The 21,244-nt window shown below is 39.3% G+C and overlaps 2 long non-coding RNA genes across 2 annotated transcripts in view; both read left to right on the top strand.

The window, feature by feature from the left end:
• LOC136554608 (uncharacterized) overlaps positions 1–15,269 on the top strand; it is an 82,003-nt gene extending 66,734 nt beyond the window's left edge. The window contains exon 3 of the long non-coding RNA XR_010783355.1: positions 15,034–15,269. This is a non-coding gene — a long non-coding RNA (uncharacterized lncRNA). The remainder of the gene's footprint in view (positions 1–15,033) is intronic.
• Positions 15,270–15,536: 267 nt separating this feature from the next.
• On the top strand, positions 15,537–18,184 carry LOC136553868 (uncharacterized). The gene is made up of 3 exons (XR_010783249.1): positions 15,537–15,664; positions 17,027–17,138; positions 18,080–18,184. It is a non-coding gene; the product is annotated as an uncharacterized lncRNA (long non-coding RNA).
• The last annotated feature ends 3,060 nt before the right edge of the window (positions 18,185–21,244 follow it).

The following is a 21,244-nucleotide window of genomic DNA, read 5'->3' as shown; positions in this document are numbered from 1 at the left end:
AATCCCACAATGGATGATACATCTGCCTAATTTTGTTTGTTAAAATATATTACTTTGGAGATTTTGGAAAACCAGGGTTGAGAACCTGATAGGAAAAAAGGAAGGGGAAAAAAACTTGTTAATACTATAAATTGCAGTGTTAAGTCATCTGTATGTGTGACTTTTGATTGATGTAACAATGCAGAAGATGACATAAAATCTTGTTTTATTGTTACATGGATGTATAAGTCAGCTGTTATTTATTTTACTGAAATGGTATACATTTAAAACTTAATTAACTTCCCTCAGAAGTTGGTGTTTGAATGGTGTTTCTGTTGGAGTCTACCACTTCTCAGTGTGGAGTAAGACCAAAGCTGAAATCATTTTTACAAAGTTTATTTTTTAAACTACAGATAATGTTAAAGGCAATTAGATCTCATGCCCCTAGGCATGAGTTGACCACGTAGGTGAAACCTTTTATCTTTGAAAGGTTTGAATATTGTCAATGTTTGCAGCCAGGACATTGGACTAAAAGACAGATGAATGTGTTGAGCCGACAGCGGCAAGTTCCATTTTGCTGTGTAACATACACATGCTGCAGGTACTGGCTGAACATAATCTCCTGGAAAACAAGGCAATCTTTATTGGTTCAGCAGAAGGTCAGAGACCCACCCCATGCCTGTGAAACCTGAAACCCTGGAAAGCCTTTTCCCCAAGCATTTCCCCTCTGCGGCATTCTCCCTGCTGCTTGTTGCACAGTGAAGAGGTCTAGAACAGCTTTATTTAGACAAAGGGACACAGACATCATTTTGGTATTCTGGACGTGACGAAGAACTTTACTATGAGGGTGACTGAGCACTGGAACATGTTGCCCAGAGAAGTTGTGGAGTGTCCTTGTCTGGAAATATTTAAAAGCCGTCTGGACACAATCCTGGGTAGTGCTGTAGGGGATCCTGCTTGAGCAGGGAGGTTGGAAAAGATGACCTCCAGTGATGCCTTCCAAACCGGAACCATTCCATGACTGTGATTTTCTGATACCCCTATTTCCCAGTGTAAAGGTGCTGAGATAATTACAATGCTGAGCACAAACATTTGAGTAGATGGGAGACAGATGACTCAGTAAGATCAATCTATTGATCTCATGATTTTCTAAGTATTTAAGTGCCATGCAACAATTAAAGGTATTTCTGAGTATTCAGTAAATGGCTTTATTCTGACAAGCTCTTTTGTTTATTTTTTACATAATAGAGAATGAGAATGTATTGAACTAGGAATATCTTTTAGGAAACAAGTGTTCAGCAGCCTGTTTGATGCTGACAGCCTTGAGCAGTGGTAAGCAATCAGCCAGGTGGCAGGAGATCACTGAATTTTCTGCTGTGCAAAGTGCTAACTTCCTGAATTCTCAGGTTTACTTGGATAGGATCAAAGCTTATAGACCTCAAAAGGGAATAATAGTGATATGAAAAGTTTGGAACATCTAGATTAACTTCCGCTAACTTCCACAGACAAAGAAACTGAATCCACAGTGATTCCTTGAGGAGGATAACCATGACCATGAGGTTTGATTACTTATTCAGAGTCTCCCAGGAGTGCATGGAATTGCTTTCTGAAGCTGTCACCTTGATGCTCCAGAGGCACCCGAACAGGTAGCCATTGTCAGCTTCCTCAGTGTGCAGTGATTCCAGCAGAGTAGCATGGGAAATGCTCGTGATAACGTGTGCCAAGACACCTGGCTTGTGCAGAGATTTGTAACAATGTTCAGTATGCTGATGTCATGCAGCTGGCACAAGGGAAGGGATTAGCCAATGTCTAGACACACTTGAGGCTTTCAGGGGAGCTGGCTATTTGCAAATGAGTTTGGAAGAGATGGAGGCAACCTTGGTGGGATGAACAGAGGCAGGGAGAAGTCTTGCCATCTCCACTGCTCACTGAGGGAGAGGGCAGCTGCTGTTGGTGAGGCAGATGGAATTAGCTCAATTTAGGCTTGTGTTGGGACTGAACTTCTTCCCCTGGGCATTGCCAAAAAAATCTATCTTAGTTTCTGCGTGAGGAGTACACATAGGTCTTCTCTTTTCTGTTAGACTGCTCTATTACTATTGCATCTCTTTTGTCTGGAGATGTGACTAAAATCCTGCCTGATAACTCACTGCAGACTCTACAGCTGTTTTTATCCGTGGTTGCCATAGAGGGATCTTGTGCCCCCAGCTGTTATTAAATGATCCCTTTGGGCTGGAGCTCCTTTGCTACGAAAGCAGGAAACTGCTGAAGGAGTAGATATCCTTGGGTCTGGCATTTTTTCTTCTTCGAGGCCTTTGGGACTGCAGGAATTGCAAGTTATTAAGCCTTTCACTATGTCACAAATTATGTCCTTTTTTTCCTGGATGTTGCAGAACAAATAGTCTGAGAACTGGAGAGCATGGAGTGTATTTTATTTCTCCTTACCTTGCCAACATGCTAGTCAGGTGAGATGAGCAGTCCTTTTGTTTGTGGCTAGAAATATGTGTTTCACCCAGAGCAGACAGTGACCCCAAAGAACCTTTTGCAGAGCTAGAGAAATATGTAATTTAGGAAGCTTCTCCTTCCCAAAATAGCTCAGCTAAGGCACATTTCAACTCTCATGAAAGCTGATGGAAATCCTCCTAGGTGCTTCAGTAGTGTGGAATCAGGCCTATTAATTATTATACTTCACACTTCCTGGGAATACATACAAATGATGCACAGTCATCAAAAAATATGCTACAGATGGCTTTGAGAGTTCATGATAACTTTATTTTGGTTGATGGAACAAAATGGCATTACAGAGAAATTTCAAGGTGTCTTGCACAATATCACAGCAATTAGCACGGGATCACTTCAGCTTGATCCTCCTTTACGTGAAATCAAGACCTTCCACCGTGCCTCTGAATTTACCATTCTCACATTACTTGTACACTAAAGATGTGGGCTGGAGTTTGATTTCATATACAGTGAGGGCTTCCATGAAAACAAGGTATGGCAGTGCCATACTTTACAGGTAGCTTTCCCTAGAAAAGGAGAGCAGAGGGCCACATTTTGCTTTGTGCAATAGACCACACATTTGGCACTCCAACAAAAGGAAAACATTCACTGCACTGCTGAAAACTCCACAAAAAGTGCAGCATTTCCTTTGTTCTCTAGATCGGCCTCTTCTCCTCTTCCAAGCTTAGTCTTCTTTAACAGAAAAGATCTCTAGCTGTGAGAATAGATTTCCCAATGCAAAAGACACACAGTTTTTCTGAGTTTACATCCAAGCAGACAGAGGGAAAAAAATCACCTGGTGAGCCAGGTCTTAATCTCTCAAGTAACATTGTGAGTCCTATTGACTGTGGCGCTCTTTGAATCAAACTCTGGAAAAAGGTGTACCATTCCATAGTTGCCTTAACAGGGAATAATTTTTCTGATGCCTAAAAACCATTTATAGACCTCAAACCACTGTAGAACACTACACAATGACATACTAATCTCACTAATGCAAGCCCATCTAGTGTGGCTGGCACATCCTTTTAAATGTGTTTTGTCAAAGGTTTGGTATAGCCTAGGTTGAGGCAACAGTGGCACCTCTCTGTCACTGTGTCCCTGCAAGGTTTGGGATAATTCTATCACCTCACCAGAGGTGTAATCCAGTGCTGAAATATGTTCAGAAAAATAGAAGAACATGGATTTCTTCCTGGAAAAAAATCTAGGAGAGGTTCAGACCTGTGTGTTGGGAGTGGATCTTACACTGTGGGCCAGGTGGTTTCCGAAGTCCTTGCTCTTGAGCAAGCTGCATAAATAAGAACATGAGGCATGAGGGCAAAACATGTCTTTAGGGCATTTTAGGATAGGGACAGCTTGGACTTCCATCATCTGTTCTTTACAGTGTGTGTGCACTTTCACCAAGCCATCAGTGGCCAGTCTGGAGCGAGGGACCAGCATCCCTATTCTGGTATCCTTTCAGACAGAAATCCTAACTCCGTACAGAAACCTAATCCAGAAAGCAGAACTATGGCCTCAACCCCAGGTATCAACTTCACTAAAGGAAACATTGTGTTCTTCAGTTTGGAATTATTTCTGGGACAGTGTTGACTTACTTCTCAGGCAACTTTCTTCAAAAAGATTTTAGCAAATGGAAACCAAAACATGTACTTTCAAAATCAAGACATTTACATCAGTATATTTTTTCTGAATGAGAGATTTTCCAAAAGAGAGTAGATTTTAACTTCTAATTTTGACTTGGATACGGAATATTTCTCTGAATTAGCACCAACTTGGAAGTTTTCTGTTCACTTTTATTTTGATTAATTACTATTTCTGTTTTGTTCTAGTTTTTTTAATCTCCATGAAAAGTAGTTTAATCCAGGCCCCTACATGCAGACTAAGTTTTTGTAAAGCTGTTTATCTGTATGATTGCATCTGCGTGTGTGTGTGTGCATGTATGTGTGTGTATGAGTGACTATGTCTGTAACCACTGGCCTCAGAAACATTAAGAAGGCACTACTACATTCAGAAAAATATAAAAAACTTTCTCTGAAGCTACAGAGAGGGGGAGAAGCAATCCGGTTTTTAGTACACTTGCAAAAATATTTACGCCAAAGAAGAAGTATCATAAAACAGTCTAGTATATCTCTAACATTTTGTAAAAAAGCCATTGAATTAAACAAAGCTCATTTCTGGCTAACATTTAGTAGTAAAATAAGATGTGCATTCTGGGTGCTGGAAAAGGAAGTCAAGAATATTTGGAAAATCTAGGAGCAAGAAACAAGCCATTATGATTTTTTTCTAAGCTTCCCTGAGACTCTAAGAGCTGGTGATTTTACTGAAATATGTATATTAGATGATGATCTTATGAAGGAATACAAATTGTGATTTTGTGAAAAAGAGGACCAGCCTGAAGAATCTCAGAAGAAGGTGGGCTGACTGGTGTGATATCCCAGATCAGTGCCAGTGGCACATCATAATTTAAAATGATAATTTCCCACAAACACTGGCCCTCTTTTCAATTGTGCCTAAATATGTGTTTACCTTGACATAGTTTGCTGTTTGCATCTCATCTCAGAGGCACAATTTATGAAGTATGATCAACAGTGAAAAGTTTTCCTGAGTACTGAGAAATGCAATTTTGGTATATAAACTGTAAGTCTACCATTCCCCAGAAGAGAAATGTTTGCCCTACATATGTTTGAGAACTGTTGAGACCTCTTACTTATTCATGGTATTAAACAAAACATATAAACATCTGCGGGTTGGTTGTAGTTTTTGCCTTTGTGGTTGGGAAGCTGAATGGAGACAGGAATCCCACTGAGACAGCTTATTACAAAAACGTGCCCAGCAGAGCCAAATTCCTTCTTTACTGGCCACATGGACAAGATTTCAGGCATATGAAACTCTGTCAGAAGAATACCTTCCACAGCATCCAGTTCTGATGGGGATTTCACCATCAATCTCCTTGCAATCATATCAAGGTTGGTACAAATACCCCGACCCATGTCAAGGGAGAAGCCAGGTCTCTCTGTGGATGTGGAAGAGCCAAATTCTGGAGCAGATGAGGCTGTTGCAAGAAAAGCACTGATGAAGCTCTCTCTGAAGCAGCAGACCAAAGTTCTTATCATTCATGTAGGTGGAGTTTAGGAATGTTGTGAATATGGTTATCTGCCTAACTCCAGAGACTTAAGGTGCCCTTTCCAAAGTGTTGTCCTGGACAAGAGACATTCCAGAGACTGTATTATCTGCTGTACTATGAAAGACAGGCTTACTAGCAGCTCCCAGGTGGAAATGCATCTTGTACAAAATGAATATGAGGGGAAGGACTGTGGTTCAGTGGAGAATCATCTTTTTAGTGGTTAAATTCAAGGGCAGTAATTGTGCTCCAACTGCTACTAAGATACTTGGGATACCCCAGACTTTATTCTAAGGAGAGGTACTATTCCATGGCTAAGGTGAAAACTGGTATCTGTGACTATAACATGAGTATTTTTTTTTTTTATGGTAGTTTGGAGAATATGTGCATGACTTTACCAGAATGAAAATCAGTGTCTATCTGAAGAACTGCTATGTTTATCAGCCTTCTGGGCTGACAGTTACTCATGTATTTTCATAATTTCCCTAGAGGAATCTACCAGCTAAGGATGAGAATATTTTTTACTTTTCTTACAAAATGGCTACTGGGTCTCCTGAAGCTGATCTCCAGAACATTTTTGCATAAGTACAGGTAATTCTGTTTTTCTCCCAGAGGCTTTTGCTGAGGCTGAGTTGACATCCTGGTTATGTATCAAATGAAATTATTAGCCCATGTGCAGTTCTGTTCAACTGGATGTATCCTGGAAAGCAACCTTGGAATGTTTTATTTCCTGACACAATTAACACCATATGATGGTACAGAAAGGTTTATCTTTATAATGCAAAATCTCACTAGACTTTCAGCAAACAGCAAAACATTACAATAAATAAAAATTACAGGCAAGTTAAAATGAAATCCTAGCATTATCACAAAGATCACTCAGCATCAATGGTTTGTGTGAAAGCAGGAGGAAGACTGTTTCTAGGGTTTGGACATGATCCTACAGGATGCTGTGGACATCTTCTGAGATGCTAGACTCCTCCTGTCCACACTGAGGATGATCAGCACCTTGCTAATGGCATCTGCACGTAGTAAACACTAACATAGCCAGCAACAGTAGATCTTACAAACACAAGTGTTTAGAAAGGTAACAAAGCACAGCCTTGAATCAGAAGCCATTTCTGTCACTGGTTTCTGAAAACCCAGCAAGGGTTTGAACAAGCTCCAAGTAGAAACTCTACTGTCAAAAAAACCCAAACCAAACCAAACCAAACCAAACCAAACCAAAAAAAAAAACCAAAAAAAACCGTCAAACACCAACACAAAAAAACCAAAAAAACCCTGCTTTCATTTTTGATCTGAGTAGATTTGCATCCTACTTGCATAAGGCAAACCCTAAGGTAAGGGTGGAGGGGAGAGAAGGAGGATTCATGGGGGAGTATAAGTTAGAAAATCATCAGAGAAGTTGTGATCATATTTAGAAGACTGTCAAGAACTGCACAAGCTTCCCTGAGTATGCAACTTTGCACTTTATTTAATTTTACAAAATGCTTATCTTTCAATGAAGGGAGAGACTTAGTGACACAATTTATTTTCAAATTAATGACAAATAAAGACTTTCCACTTCAGTGTAATGGATTTGGTTACAGAGCTCTAACCTCTTACTCATAAAAATCACGGCCATTGAGAAGTCAAAAAATTAAAGGGATTTCTAAGAAAGGGTACAATTCTAAGTATCATGCAACTGAAAAATTTTAAATAACTTAGACAGTCATTAAAATGCTGTTTATGCACTGTGTGATTCAGATATACTTGTTTTACTGACTATTTAATGTCACTGTAATCAGAATAAAACATAAAATCATGGCTCAGGAGCTAGAGAAAAAAAAAGGTTTTATATCATTTTTATCACTGTGATTTACATATTTACATAAATATTTGGATTTCTGCACAGAAAAGGTAGAAGTGGACTGCTAAAGCAAAAAAAGAGTAGTGCTATTGATACATCTTGACTATCACACCTGCCTAACCTGCTATTAAGATCTGATCCATTCATCCACATTAGAAATATAAATACATGAGAAGTTTCCATGGTAAGGCCCAAATGAAGTAAATTTCCTTCAAGATGTAATTTGAATTTAATGGCTTGCCCGTGAAGTAAACGAAATATAGTTTAAAAAAAAAAAGAAATTTTAATGATTTACCATGAATCAAGAAAATGTATGATGTGCCAAAGGACTCTTTAATCTTAACATGCTCCTGCCTATACTTTTTGTGACACGTTGTAGAAAAGCTGAGCTCATCATGCTACCATGCAGTAACATCATGATGTGGAATTTTAACTGGAACAATCAATTTTGATTGCTGCTCCCCACTGCTTCATACTGGAGGGGGAAATGTGTTTTGGTGGTGCAAATTACTTTGCACTGTTTCCTTCTGCTTTGCAGAGTGATCTGTGTCTTTTCTCTTCTTGCATGCTGAAAAGGAGTTCATCCTGCTTTTATTGGTTCAGGTGTAAATCTGTATTTCCCCAGAAAAATTGAAAAAGTAGAATTTGGCCTGACTTGGGAAGACAAATACCTTTTTCTTCTAACACCAACATTAGATATTCTCACTAGCTTGTCTTAATACTAGAGTCTGATGCTATCTCTAAAGTGGAATGAAAATGATTTTTCTTTCCCCTGTGCACTATGCCACATTAATTTCCATAGTGCAATATTTTTCTTTTTTTTTTTCTTTTTTTTTTTTTTTTTTTTTTTGTACTGTGGAGGAGCATAATTCAAACCTACTCAGATTTCTGACTTTGCTGTAAATTAATCTTGCCAGTGCATGTCTGGCACTTGGAACTAAGCTGTATCTTCCACTTCTTTGGTAGCCTGAATGATATCAAAATGCTACTCATGCTGTGCACTGCTGTTTTATCTAGTTTATGATGATATAAAAAAGACCAGAAGAAAAGGTAAAATACTAGGAAGACACTCTGTGGTGTTTTCATAGCTTGTTGCTATCCTCCACCAACTCAAAAATCCATCTAAAAGAGCTCTTAGCTGTCATGGACTCTGAGGAGGGGTGACAAGAAAATCTATTTGCCTTGGCTGAAATGACAACTTAAAACTCTAGCCCTTTTAAAATATGAGCACTCTTATGGATATAATAGAACTGATTTTCCTCTCAGTTACCTGAGTATAAATCAGGATTACCTCCTTGAAATTGTACCAGCTTAAAGCAAAATCAGGCCCAACTCCATACATGTTGATCTGGTGAAAAACATGTCTTGAGTAGTTACAGTTCCAAGTATTAAATATTGTAGGAGAGAGAACAGAGAAAAGCTCCTGTGGAATCCAGTTTATCTGACTTCCAGGACTCTAGATCCATATGATCCTCAATGATTTACCCATTTCAGAGTCAAAACAGTGCTAGAGTGGTCATGACAGAAAAAATATACTAAAACTGCTTTCAATTTAATGTATTTTGAAGGCAAAACCTGGTTTCCACCTCTCTGCTAGCCCGAAGCAACATGGAAACTCAGGGAGCTGGTACCAGCACAGGAGAACTCATTGTGAGCACACTAACGCTGAGATAATTCCAACTCCCCCAATACAGACCGTGTAGAGACTGTGGTCAGACAGAGGGAAAGTCTACATGTTCCTGTGCCCCAGGAAAACCCAGGAGCCACCAACCTCCTTCAGGCAGCCCAGGCTACCATCAGCATTAACAGTACTTCAACGGTGAAGATGAAAAATAGTTTTCAGGATATCAGCATAAGTAAATAAGGACTGGGAAAATTAAAGGTGGCTTAAAATTACCTTTGCACATATGTAATATCTGAATTCCTCTGAGCATTTCTTTGTACTAATTTGGGACTTGTTCTACAGTATTCCTAGAAGATAGCTGTTCAAGGGAGGGTATTTTCAAGAATTTAATTGCAGCCCATTTAGTTTCAAGGCATCCACAATAAGTAGGAGGAAATATATGTTGCTAACAAAAAACCGAAAACATTTGTTGTGGTGCTGTGGAAAAAGAAAAGATAAAGATGTCAATGTCGACGTTGGCATTTTTCTTCTTTTTAATGCTTCTCAAGAAAGTTTCCCCAATGGTGAACTTTTTAGAGGAAAAGCAGATTTGATGCTGCAGAATGAATTAAAATTACTATTTACTTGTGCTCCCTTTTATTCAGATACAAATAACTATGAATGATGAGTCAAATGTCAGGCATGATGCTTGGAGCTATGGCTCTGCATTAATCTTCAACTTGGAAATTTTTTTCCCCTTCTTCCTTCAAATCTGTTTCATCTGAAGGGTTATCCCCCTCAGCTGCTCAAGTGCTAGATCTGTTACCCAGTTTCAGCTTCTCCGTAATCCCTCTATTTAAAGGTGAGATAATCAGCTTTTGTCTGGTTGACTTGGATCTAAGACAATCTCCGGCCTAAAGACAAAGAAGAGCCTACATGAAGAGAATGCAGAGTCTCTGCTTGCCTGCAGAGAGAGGAGGTGGCCTTTTATGCTCTTTCCAACACCGAAAATTCTCATGCCCTGCAAACCCCAGCAGTATAACTTAGAGCATTACCCACAGACAAATGGTCCCGTTAGGAAGTGAATATTATTTGTATAGCAGGCTCAAGAACGTGCCAGAATATTTGGCATGGGTGATCATCCCAAGAGGAAAAGAATAAACTCTTTGTTCTTCAAGTGATGGCACACAGTGCTGCTTGGGAAGCTACCTCCCAGTTTCTGTTGATTGTCACTTTCCTTTGATAATTGTATATATTGTGGAAGAGAGACAGACTAACCTTCTTTACTTTTTTCCTTCTTTCCTTCTGTCTCTCCACACTTCCCCCCACATGCCTCTTCCTCCTGAATTTAAAGCTATGAAAAATCACTGGACAGAAAAGTGGTGAGAACAAAATGGTTCATACGCACAGAGGGTGTGGAGCCATCCAGGCTACCTCACCAATGTGTATCAAAATGTCTGAAGAATGGCTTGGCATTTCCCTGGGAAAATGTATTCCTATATCATTTCTGTTTGGATCTCCTGTCAGAAGAGGCCCACAAAATGTGCAACAGATACAAAGTTTGGGCTTCTCCCCAATACAGAGATCCCTCAGGAGCTACATTTCAGCCTCACATTCTGGGCCACAGGAATGGAAAGAAATACAGGATATTGGAAAAAATCCCCACAAGGTGACGAGTGTCTTCAGAGACTGACTAAATGAACAGTTTTGTTATCTACAAACATGTTTCACTCTGCAGTTCTATTTCATGCTTTTGATATTTCAGGGTTTGAGGTATATCTGGGAGCAAACAAACACTGCTGCATCAGAATTTCAGCAAGACAGCAATTCCCATTTTAGGACTAGGTTAGGGAAAGGGCCTAAAGGAAGAATGTTTATGTGCAGTGTATTTCTCTAGGAAACTGATGGCATAGATGCTTAGGGAACAAATAATTTTTTTCAAGCCCCTGGGAGAGGGTTCCAGATTCTGGCTGGGTCCAGTAGAAGTTGTCATATAATAAATACCCTTGCTCTTCACAACATAAAATAGATCCATAATTCTGTAACTGTGAGAGGCTAAGGGAAAATGCATCTGGAATTGCCAGAGAACTGATAAGTGTTGCTAAACACATGCTAATGAACTCACTGAACAAGGCAACATGGGTCAGATCTGATCCTGTGTGCAAGCCTCTAGAGGCTCATCTGTAAGTGGACAGTATCAGGAAGAAATTCAATAGACTCTCTGAAAAAGAGAGGCAGAAGAACAGTCCAATATTTCCTCACCCCGGCATAGGGACCTGCTGGGGATCAGATGTGGGAGCATGGAGCTGGTAGGGAGGCATATAAGAAGGGATTGCTTCCAAGGAGTGGGTCGGAGGGATGTGCCACACCCCCTTTCATTGCACTCTTATGATTTCACTATTACAGATTCAAACTTGGGATATGCAAAAGTTAAAGTTCCCATGGCAACAGTTACTTCTACCACAATTCCTGCCTTGTGTACTTATCATACGCATTTGGTGTCAAAGAGGAATACATTACATGACATATTTAACAACGTAAAATAGAAAATACTTCAGCTGTGGAATGAAGCCAAGTTAAAGATTTCTATAGAAACCTTGATTTTTGCACTACTTGACCTTTTCAATTTTAGCTGTAAAACTTTATGGTTACATTAACAAAGATTTGTACTTATTATCTGTTCACCTCATCCCACAAATGGTAAGAGCATTGTCCAAGCAGAAGAAATGTTCTGTTCCCTAGATAAAAACTTAGTGCTTATTCTCACTTTCCCCTGGTCAGCTGAGCTTCATTTCTAGTCTTGCTGGGACAGAAATTAACAAATATACTGAGAGAAAAAGAATGGTGAAAATTCAGCCGTGTGATATCAGTTCAGGCAGCTGTTTGCTTTAGTCATTTTGTAGTTCCCTAATCTCTCTGAAAGATAAGCAGAATTGAAGTTATATGCTTTTAGTATCCTAGTCTTGGAGAAATTGTATGTGAGGGGAAGGTGTTGGCCTTTCACCATACATATAGGAATGGACTTAACAGCTAAACCCAAAATTCAGCTCTTCCAGCATCATGTTATGAACAGTAATTGATAGCAGGTATCTATGGAAGGCTATACAAACAAGGAAAAGATAGAAAGAGACTTCACAGAAGTTTCTTTCAGCCTAAAGCAAATTTGGGAACATCATGAAACAGATTTAGTTTTGGGGTTTTTTTTAATCTCTTCCACCTCTAAACCTGTCGACTGATTAATTCATTTTATGCAAAATGCATCAGAAATCATAATGGGCTGAATTTAGCCCTGAAAGAGAGAAGTGGGTATTCAATGGAAGTACTTCAGGGACAATATTGTACTACTTGACCTAATTTTTTCCTGGTATCCTTGCAAATGCAAGCAATTTCACTGAATCAGTACAAAAGGAGGATAAGTAAAAGAAGAATCTGTAGGATTTTCCAGGCTTTTTGTCTCCATGCACTTGTGTCCTTGTTGACAGCTGCTCACCATCGCTATATACCACTGTCAGATCAGATTGACATTGCCTTGCAGATTAAATCCACATTTCAATGGTGCAACCTGTCATTGCACTGTTCATGTGAATTGATGTGAACTGATTTGTTCTAACCAGAGCTTGGAGCAATTTGATGGTAGGGCCTGTTATTCCACAAAACACGAGGCAGTGCCAAACAGCACAAGCAGACAATCTAATTAAATTCCTCAATTCCACTAACTTCACTGTCATGGTAAGAGTGGGAAAGTAGGTTTTTACAGCTATTTTGACAGTGCTGTGCTGTGGTTTCTTCGGAGTTTCACTAATTTCATGTCTGTAAATTATTATTGTCCTATATGGGAGTTGTCCCTGGTAGATAACACAATGCATATATGCAGTACCTGCCATATACCCTACAGCCTGCCCTGCTGCCCAAGATGTGCAGTACATATGAAGATATGGGAGTCTATATGTATGCAAACTATACCAAACCACACAAAAGTTTATTTACCTGTTCTATACTCATGGCTTCACTGAAAATGAGATATAGGCATTTCTCATACAAGAGACTTGCTGTTAGGCTGTTATGTTACTTGGAAGTAAAAATTACACAACCACACTAACTACCAAGCCCCAAAACAGCCATTAGGCAAGCAAAAGGCTTAGAAATATAACCCTAAGTATCATCAATGCACTTTGTGAATAGATTCGTAGTTCAGAGTTATGATCATTGTATGCAACAGTTATAGTGCAGTTTATTTGAAAGATAAGTTTTGAAAGAGCCTTTCATTTTATGGGACTATAAGATCACTAAAGGAGAAATGCTGCAGTTATTTAATATCAAAAAAGAACATAGATGTGTACCTGCCAATACAAAGTTTTTTTTTGCCCAAAGTTTCTCATGGGTTAAAGATTCAGAGTGTTTGAAAAGGCTCACTAATTAAAGCAGAGAAAATAATTTTTACCTGTTACCCCTTATCTTTTGACAATCAATTATCTCCATATACCTGCAGTAAAAAATTACTTGGATTTCTCAGAGAGCCAAATTTAACATATAGAGAGCTTCAATTCATACAGGAGAGTACTAAAACTGCTTAAGTGTAACAATTTGTGAAAATCTGATGTTTCAATGATAAAAAGTTGCTTCTTGTTGCAGTGTCATATTTCTGACATCTTGGTCTATAGATTGGCAAATCGCTTCTTTTTTCCCATCCTCAGTCAACAAGTGTCTTTGCTGGTGGTGGGTCAATATTATCATTTAATTAGCTTGACATACACAAGAGAAATATCTGCCAGCTCTCTCAAGTCTGAGGCATACACAACATATTCCCTGATGCCTGCCATTACTGCAGTTTCTAACCTAAGAAAGAAAGTGTTTCTTCCTTTCTCTTCAAGCCTGTTCATGAACCCACAAAATCTCAACAACACAAGCCTGGAAATAGTCTCCTGGTCATAAAGGCCTACGCACCAACCTGTTCAGTCTGTACTCAAATTAAACTGTATTCCTGATCAAAGAAAAGTATTGAAAGCTAGAAGGTTGGAACATAGCCTAGCTTCATCCCCATTCCTGTATCAAATCTAATACAGAACAGCATAGGTCTCAGCAGGGGCACTGTGGGATTCAATTGGGTCCCATTTCTCCACTTTGTAAGCATGGCAGTTTATCCTTAATCTTTGTTACTTTTCTTTTAGTCATGTATTAAACCATGTGAGGGGACCTCCTTTTTATCCCATGACTGTTTAATTCCTTTAAGGACCTTTGGTGATGTGAATCACATTGTGAAAACCCAGGTCCACTGTATATCAGGCAGCATGCCCTTAGTCTGATTCTCATTAACTCCCCCAAAGGATGATAATGGATTTGTGAGGCATGTTTGCTCTCTACAAAATGATGTGTTTACCAATTCTATTTTCTATGATCGCTACCAATTTGTCTGGTACAGAAATCAATTTTACTGGTCAGTAGTTTTGCTGTTCTGCTCCTTAAACATTTTTTTCTTTTTAATAGCATCACATTTGCGACTTTCTATTTTTCTGCTTTCAAGAGGGATTTCAGAAATTAGTAGTTTAGCAGTCTCATATTTTAGCTTCTTTAGAATGCTTGGTTTAATGCTACCTGGTCCTTGAGATTTGCTACTGCTCATTTTATTGAATTGCTCTGAAAATCTCCTCTGTTGACTGTTCGATTTCTGAGTGCTCTTCAGGCTTGAACCTGTAAAGAACGGCTCAGGTGTGGAAACCTTCATGACCTCTTCTGAAGAGAACATTGATGCAAATAATTCATTTAGCTTTCTCACCACAGCGCTGCTTCCTGGAGTATCCTATTTGCACCTTAATCATCTCTCAGCCCATTGATTTTCCAAAAGGCTTCCTGTTTCTGAGAAACTTCTTATTAGTCACTTTTATGCCTGTAGGAAGTTGCTCTTCAAAATCTTTTTTTGGCTTGCCTCATTAGAGTTCTATGTTCAACAGGATGAGTTTAACTTGTCTTTTATTTTCTTTGTTTGGACAGGATTTCCACATTTAAACGGATGAGTATTTTACTTCTAATAGCCTTCTCTATTCTGTTGTTTTAACATGCTGCCTTTTAAGCATTTAATTATTTTCCCCAGCCCTTTTAACTATTTCTCTTCACTTTCACGTTATTCTCCATCTTCATAGCTTTAACATGATCATCATTAGCTTTTTTCATATTTTTGGTACTGCTTAGATGATGTAAATACTTAAAGGTTGGCACAGCACCCATTCACTGACCTGAGAATTCTTTTTTTCCCTGCTTTTGGGGTTTTGGGTTAGTTGCTCCAACAACTAGCTATTTATTGACTCTTGGATGTTTGTACCTCAAACTCCAGGGACATTTCTACTACTGGAAGCGGACTAAAATTTGAAATTTTCTGTGTTGGAATTTTTCTTGTAAATAAAAATTGCATTAATGTGTCTTTGACAAGCCAGTTGCAAAAAAATTTTGAAAAAATTTAAATAGTTAAAATATTGTATGTCGCTGTAAATCAGAATCTAAATAATTAGGACAAGACAAGGACGGTGGTGATTACCCAATATGTGGAAAATTGATAGCCCTCATATCCTTAATCATCTACAATTACCTATGATGAGCAACAAATGAAGTAGACTGAATCTTTAAGGTAAGTCAGTCACTCTTAATAAGCCAATGCACTTAATGAATTCCCTTGTTTATCTCCTAGGTCCAGAAAGGGCTGTGAGGTTCATAATGAGCTCTGCAGAAGCAAAGTGCTTTATCACCTGAACTGGCCAAATTTCATCTGGCTTAGCTCATCTGCTGTTGCCTGGGGATAATGTCTGCAAATTGGTGCCCTGCCAGGGGGAAGGAGGCCAGCACTGCTGATGTCCGGAGGTTCTTGCACTTAGTGCAGAGCCTGGGACAGGAGCCACACAGCCTCTCCTCCCCAGCATGTGGCTGGCCACATCTGCCTGCACCATGCTGGCTTCCCTCTTCATCCTGGGCTGGGAGGCTGAGCTCTGGATGCATCTCCATGTTTCTCAGAGCAACAAATTCAGATGCAAGTAAATGCTCAAGGACAGCTGCTCATCTTGAACCTTCATAGCCAGACCAGTTCCCAACCCATAGGACCCCTGCCAGCAGCAGCTGGGGAAGGAAATTTTCACAAAAGACTTAGGACTGCTTCTCTTTGTGCTGCCTTAAAGGCCACTTTGAACTCTGCAAGTATCACATTAGCAGTATTCCCATTGACTTAGCCACCAAGGTGCTCTTAAAGGACCAGGTCTGACATGCTTTTCTGTAGCTCTCTTTGATTCAGAGAAAAGTGCTGCACTTTTCCAGAGTTGAGAGATCTGATTTCATAGATTTTTAAGACCAGAAGAAAACAGAATGTTCACCTGTCTATGATGAAATACTATGCCTCTTAGCACCAGGCACAGATATGACCCTGACATTGAAGCTTATAAAGTGGAGTTTATTCAGCTTATTATTTCGTTTATTTTCATATCTCCTTCTCTACCAATGAGAAAAATTCTCAAGTCAAAACTATTTTTTCATTTCATATTGCCTTATCAATATGTTTGGTTTTGGGGTGACAGGAAAGGTAACCTGGATTCTTGTATTTATAAATATTCATAGAGGTACGAGGATTAAGGAGTTAGAGTATTGTTTGAAAGAAAATTTAGATCCCCTTTGCGAACACCATCATGGTGATAGAAAATCATTCTTTTCCCTGTAATAATCTACTTTAAAAACATCCTCTTTGCATTACTTCCAGCTATCAGAATCAGCCAGCAAAGTATAGCCTGAATTCTGATAAAGGGCAATTGCAGTAAATGGAGAAACAAGCATAAATTATATCAGCAGTGAGCCCAAGAAAGAATTGCAGAGATAAGGGAAGATGAGCTTTATGAATCATTTATTTCACCTTACATTCTACTGGTAATAAAATAAAAACAATTAATTATAAATAATCATGTTTATAAAGAACAAATAATTTCTATGCCTTGTCCTTCCATCCTCATAGAAAGTTCCCACCAGACAGGAGCAGCAGTTGACTTTACACCATTTCATCCACTGGACATATCACTGGATCTATCTCATGTGACTTTGGACCCCATTCAATTCCTGAAGTTCAGGTGTGTGTATCAGGAAAATCCACTCTCTCTGCAAGCAGTCTCAAGCCTCAAGGCTATTGAACTGTTCTTCACAAACAAGGATCTACACAATCACTTTCTCAGTGGGTAAGCTACTGAGCAAGCTTGTATGGAGAGATAGCAGGGAAGTCACTGCACTCCCCAGAGCACAGGTGAGGCTGCAGTCCCTGTACTTGCATCGATGCTTCCATAGTTTGCTCTTTCCATTGACAGAAAATGTCTTTCATCAGTGGTCTCTGCTGCACAAATCTTGTGCAAGCATTTTAAAAAGGGAGGCTTGGTGCATCTCTGTTTCCATGGGCACATTCATGGAGCCAAGAGTCATGATGTCAGCAGGCACAGACATACTTGTACTGGAACTGAGGAAGCCAGCTTGGGCAGTGGCAGCAGCACACTGTGGTTTGGGAGTTTGGGATAAATGGGACAGATCTGCCTAGAAATGGCAAGTACATTCAGAGGTAGCTGTTATGCACTAAGGACCATATGCAGAGCATCCTTCAGTCCTTCTGGTGGCACCCCAAGGGCAGAGCTGTCTCTGCCATTGCTGCAGGGACACCTCTGATTTCAGTGTGGGTGGTTTCTGCTGCTAGACACATCAGTGTGTTGAGACTGTGGGGACATGATGCAAAAGTAAATAAACATTTACCAGTCAGTTTAAATAGGTAGTAATGGCCACTAATTATGTGCGTCAAATAAAATAACTGGTATTTGAATGATTGACCTTTAATTTCTATAAATCAGAGATCATCTATTTGCTACAATGTTCAAACATCAGTTGCTGTCACATGGAAAAACTTGCTTTATTTTTTAGCAAAGTTTATTATCATCTCTGAATTTTAACATTTTAATCCTATGATACAGGGCTGATGAATGGGTGCTTTAGAGTGATTTAATTTTTCTCTTTTTCTTTCCAATTTTCCTAGGAGTCTGGTGTCTAGGAGAAGTTGTTTTATGAAAGAAGAGCAAATTTTACCATTAAAATAATATAAAATATTAACCTTAAATAAAAACATCTATAAGCTGTTTCATGGAACTTGTGGAAATGACTTATTTAAGGCACTGTGACTGTCAGTGACTAAAACTGCAGCTATTTTGCAGACCTGACATTCCTGCTGAGTAACAATTTACATCAACAAATTAATTTTATTTCAGATTTGTTAACAAGCTTATCTAATAATTTATGTGTTCATTTAAAAACTACTAAAAAGAAATGCATTCCTGAATAAATTCTAATCTTACTTTTGGGGGTAAGTTGTCATTCAATAATATTTATCATAAAAATACCACAAAAACTCTCATATTGTTTAAGGAAATAAAACCCAGACACTAGACTGATTATAGACAGGCTAGTGACCGCCAGAACTAGGAGTGTTTTTGCATTTGTGTCACCTGCATCAGCATAAGTGCTTTCAGTTATACCAGGTGGGCTGCCTTTGATTAGAGGCACAGCTCTTTGCCCAGTGGAGCCTTTGAGCAGGATTGCAATGCCAGGAGTATTGACATAACTCTAAGGTCAGTCACTCCATCCCCGTGGGAACTCTAGTAAAGCTCCCCCACAATGTAATGCTCTATTCCCCTCCATACATTATAAACAGTTATCCAAGGAGGAGCACATCTTACTTTTCATGCTTTCCAGCTTTCCTGGATTTAGGTATTCACAGTACAAATGGCCAAGCTTCTGTCAAGTTCAGGAGCCCAATGAGCGCTATAAAACATGAAGGACAGAGAAATAGCAGAAATCTGCAGTTTTGGCTGCTTTTGCAATTGCTGTGATTCACATGCACCTCCACACCTCAAAAGCAAAAGCATCTAAAAGGTGGGAGAGTAGATCTTCAGGGGAAAAAGAATATAAGTCTTGGTTTAGCTCTCTCTGTGAATACAAATTTCATCTGTATGCACATAAATAGTAGAAAAGGCTTTATTTTGAGAGCTAGTTTAACAACTGGAAGGATGCTCCTTCAAAGACTGAGCCATTACAAGGAGATACATGACCCTAAAATTTAGACAATTTAGAAAAAGTATCTTTCCATTTAATGAACAGCTGGTTGAATGCAGAGAAATATAGTAATTTTTCTTGGAGATGGATTTATAACTACTAATATTTTCATGCTAGCAGTATCTTCAAGCAAATGTGATGTGTTTTATGATGTATCTTTGTTTTATATATACATTTCATTCTTGTTATTCCTTGAAAATGAAAAAAAAGAACCACAGCAAATAAGAACAAAAAATGTGGAGCGTAAAAATATTGGGTTTATCTGAAATCCTAGTAATAATATGTCAGAAGATTAAAATTAAAGAAAAAAGCCTTAAAATGTAAACATCTACTCAGCAAAGACACTGACTGAATGTAATAAACCATCTGAAAGCAGAACACTGAATTTGCATCCAGTCATTAACTGCCATGCTTACATCTTTTAGGCAAATATAAAGCTCTCAAATACCACAAAAAATGGAAATGTGATGGCCTCACCATATAAAATAAAACCCCAGTGTAAGATAAAACATATTTCAATGACTGAAATTAATTGCAAAATAGAATAAATCACTATACAAATAATTTATCTGCTTTAAATATCATAAAAAAAAGTCATTAACATGCCAACAGGAAACTGGCAGCTTGACAACTTTATGACACTAAAACAGGACTGCAATGGTGTGATTCTCACTTCATTTAAGACAATGACAAAGCTTTCATTAATTTCAGCTAGTGAGAACAGAAGTGTCAATAATTTTTCATTTAATAAAATGTATTTTTGTTCTGTAGTGCCAAAGAAATTAAAAACTCTAAAAAGTCTGAATATACTGACATTTGGGCTGGTTTACATATGCTTTACATACTTACAGAAATGAGCAGAATAATTTATTATATCAGGCTTGCATTATCAAATAACTCTTGCACTGCAGAATCCCCTTAGGTTCATCTTTTCCTCTGATCAAGAAAGAGCATTAAAAACCCTCATGTTCTTCTTGGGTGGCTTGAGCCTGTAAAGCTAATATAAAAAGAGATATGACTTAGGAGAAGCTATTTTGTATTGTTAGTTTATCAAGCCCTATCTTTACAACAAGGGAAAAAAAATCTAAAATCGGGGCAGTGGCTATTTCTCATGCTTATATAATTTTTGTTTTGAAAATGTTGTGCATAACAAAGTAGGATTTATGCTGAGAGCAACATCCAAATGAAGGAGGAGAAGAAGTGGGCACCCGGTGTCTGAGCTATTGGTGCTTGGCAGGTGGACAGTGGGGCAACCTTCTGCTCTGCACTTCAGTGACAGCGTTGGAAAGCCCAGAGCCATCAATGCCCCATGGTGGGAGAGCACCAACAGCTCCATTCCCACTGGAGGACAGAGCCACAGGCAGCCTGAAAGACCAGATAGGAGAGCATTTCAGTCCTGAGCAAAAGGCAGGGAGTGGTTAGTGGCTCTAAAACACAAGGAGTCCCACCTCTTGCCCAAAACCCTCTGCCCATTCACTGTGAGCTGGCACATTGGAATGAAGGCAGAGACATTCCACTTTACTGTCCTGTCTCCAGAAACAGAGGCTGGCCCACCATGAGCTTCCTAGGGCTCATCCTGCCACGCTGTGCATGGAGATGCTCACTGAGATGAAGGAGACACAGCCTGCTTTTCCCTTCCCTCTCCTGCTTACCATCATTTCCAAAATACACCATCACTGGCTCCTTGCCTAGTCCTGCACCATCCCCCTGCTCCAACTCAACCTCTCTGCAGGAGAGAGGGCGAGCAAGGATCTCCTGGGGGACAACCAGGGAACAGAAGGGGAGGAGGAGATGCTATTTGGTGGATGGGAGTGAGGGAATGGGCGCTTCATTAATTATTATTGTCTCCTGAACTGAGTTTAATTTAGCCCCTAGGACCATAAGCTGCTTTTGAGCTACTGCTAGGCAGTGCTCTCTGGTTGTACGTGTCAAACACATGGCCCCTTCCCAACAAGGGCCCCAGGCAGAGGTTTGTGAGACAGTTGGAGTGAGCTAGTGTTGAGGAGCTGTGGTAGGCCAACAGATGGGCTGGGATGAACATCTTATGTCAGAGATTGCTCTCCAGAGGCTATTTCTAGCCTCTTCAGGCCTT

Source organism: Molothrus aeneus, chromosome 3 (genome assembly GCF_037042795.1).
Source record: "Molothrus aeneus isolate 106 chromosome 3, BPBGC_Maene_1.0, whole genome shotgun sequence".
Lineage (NCBI taxonomy): Eukaryota > Metazoa > Chordata > Aves > Passeriformes > Icteridae > Molothrus > Molothrus aeneus.
This window is presented reverse-complemented; position numbering and strand designations above follow the sequence as displayed.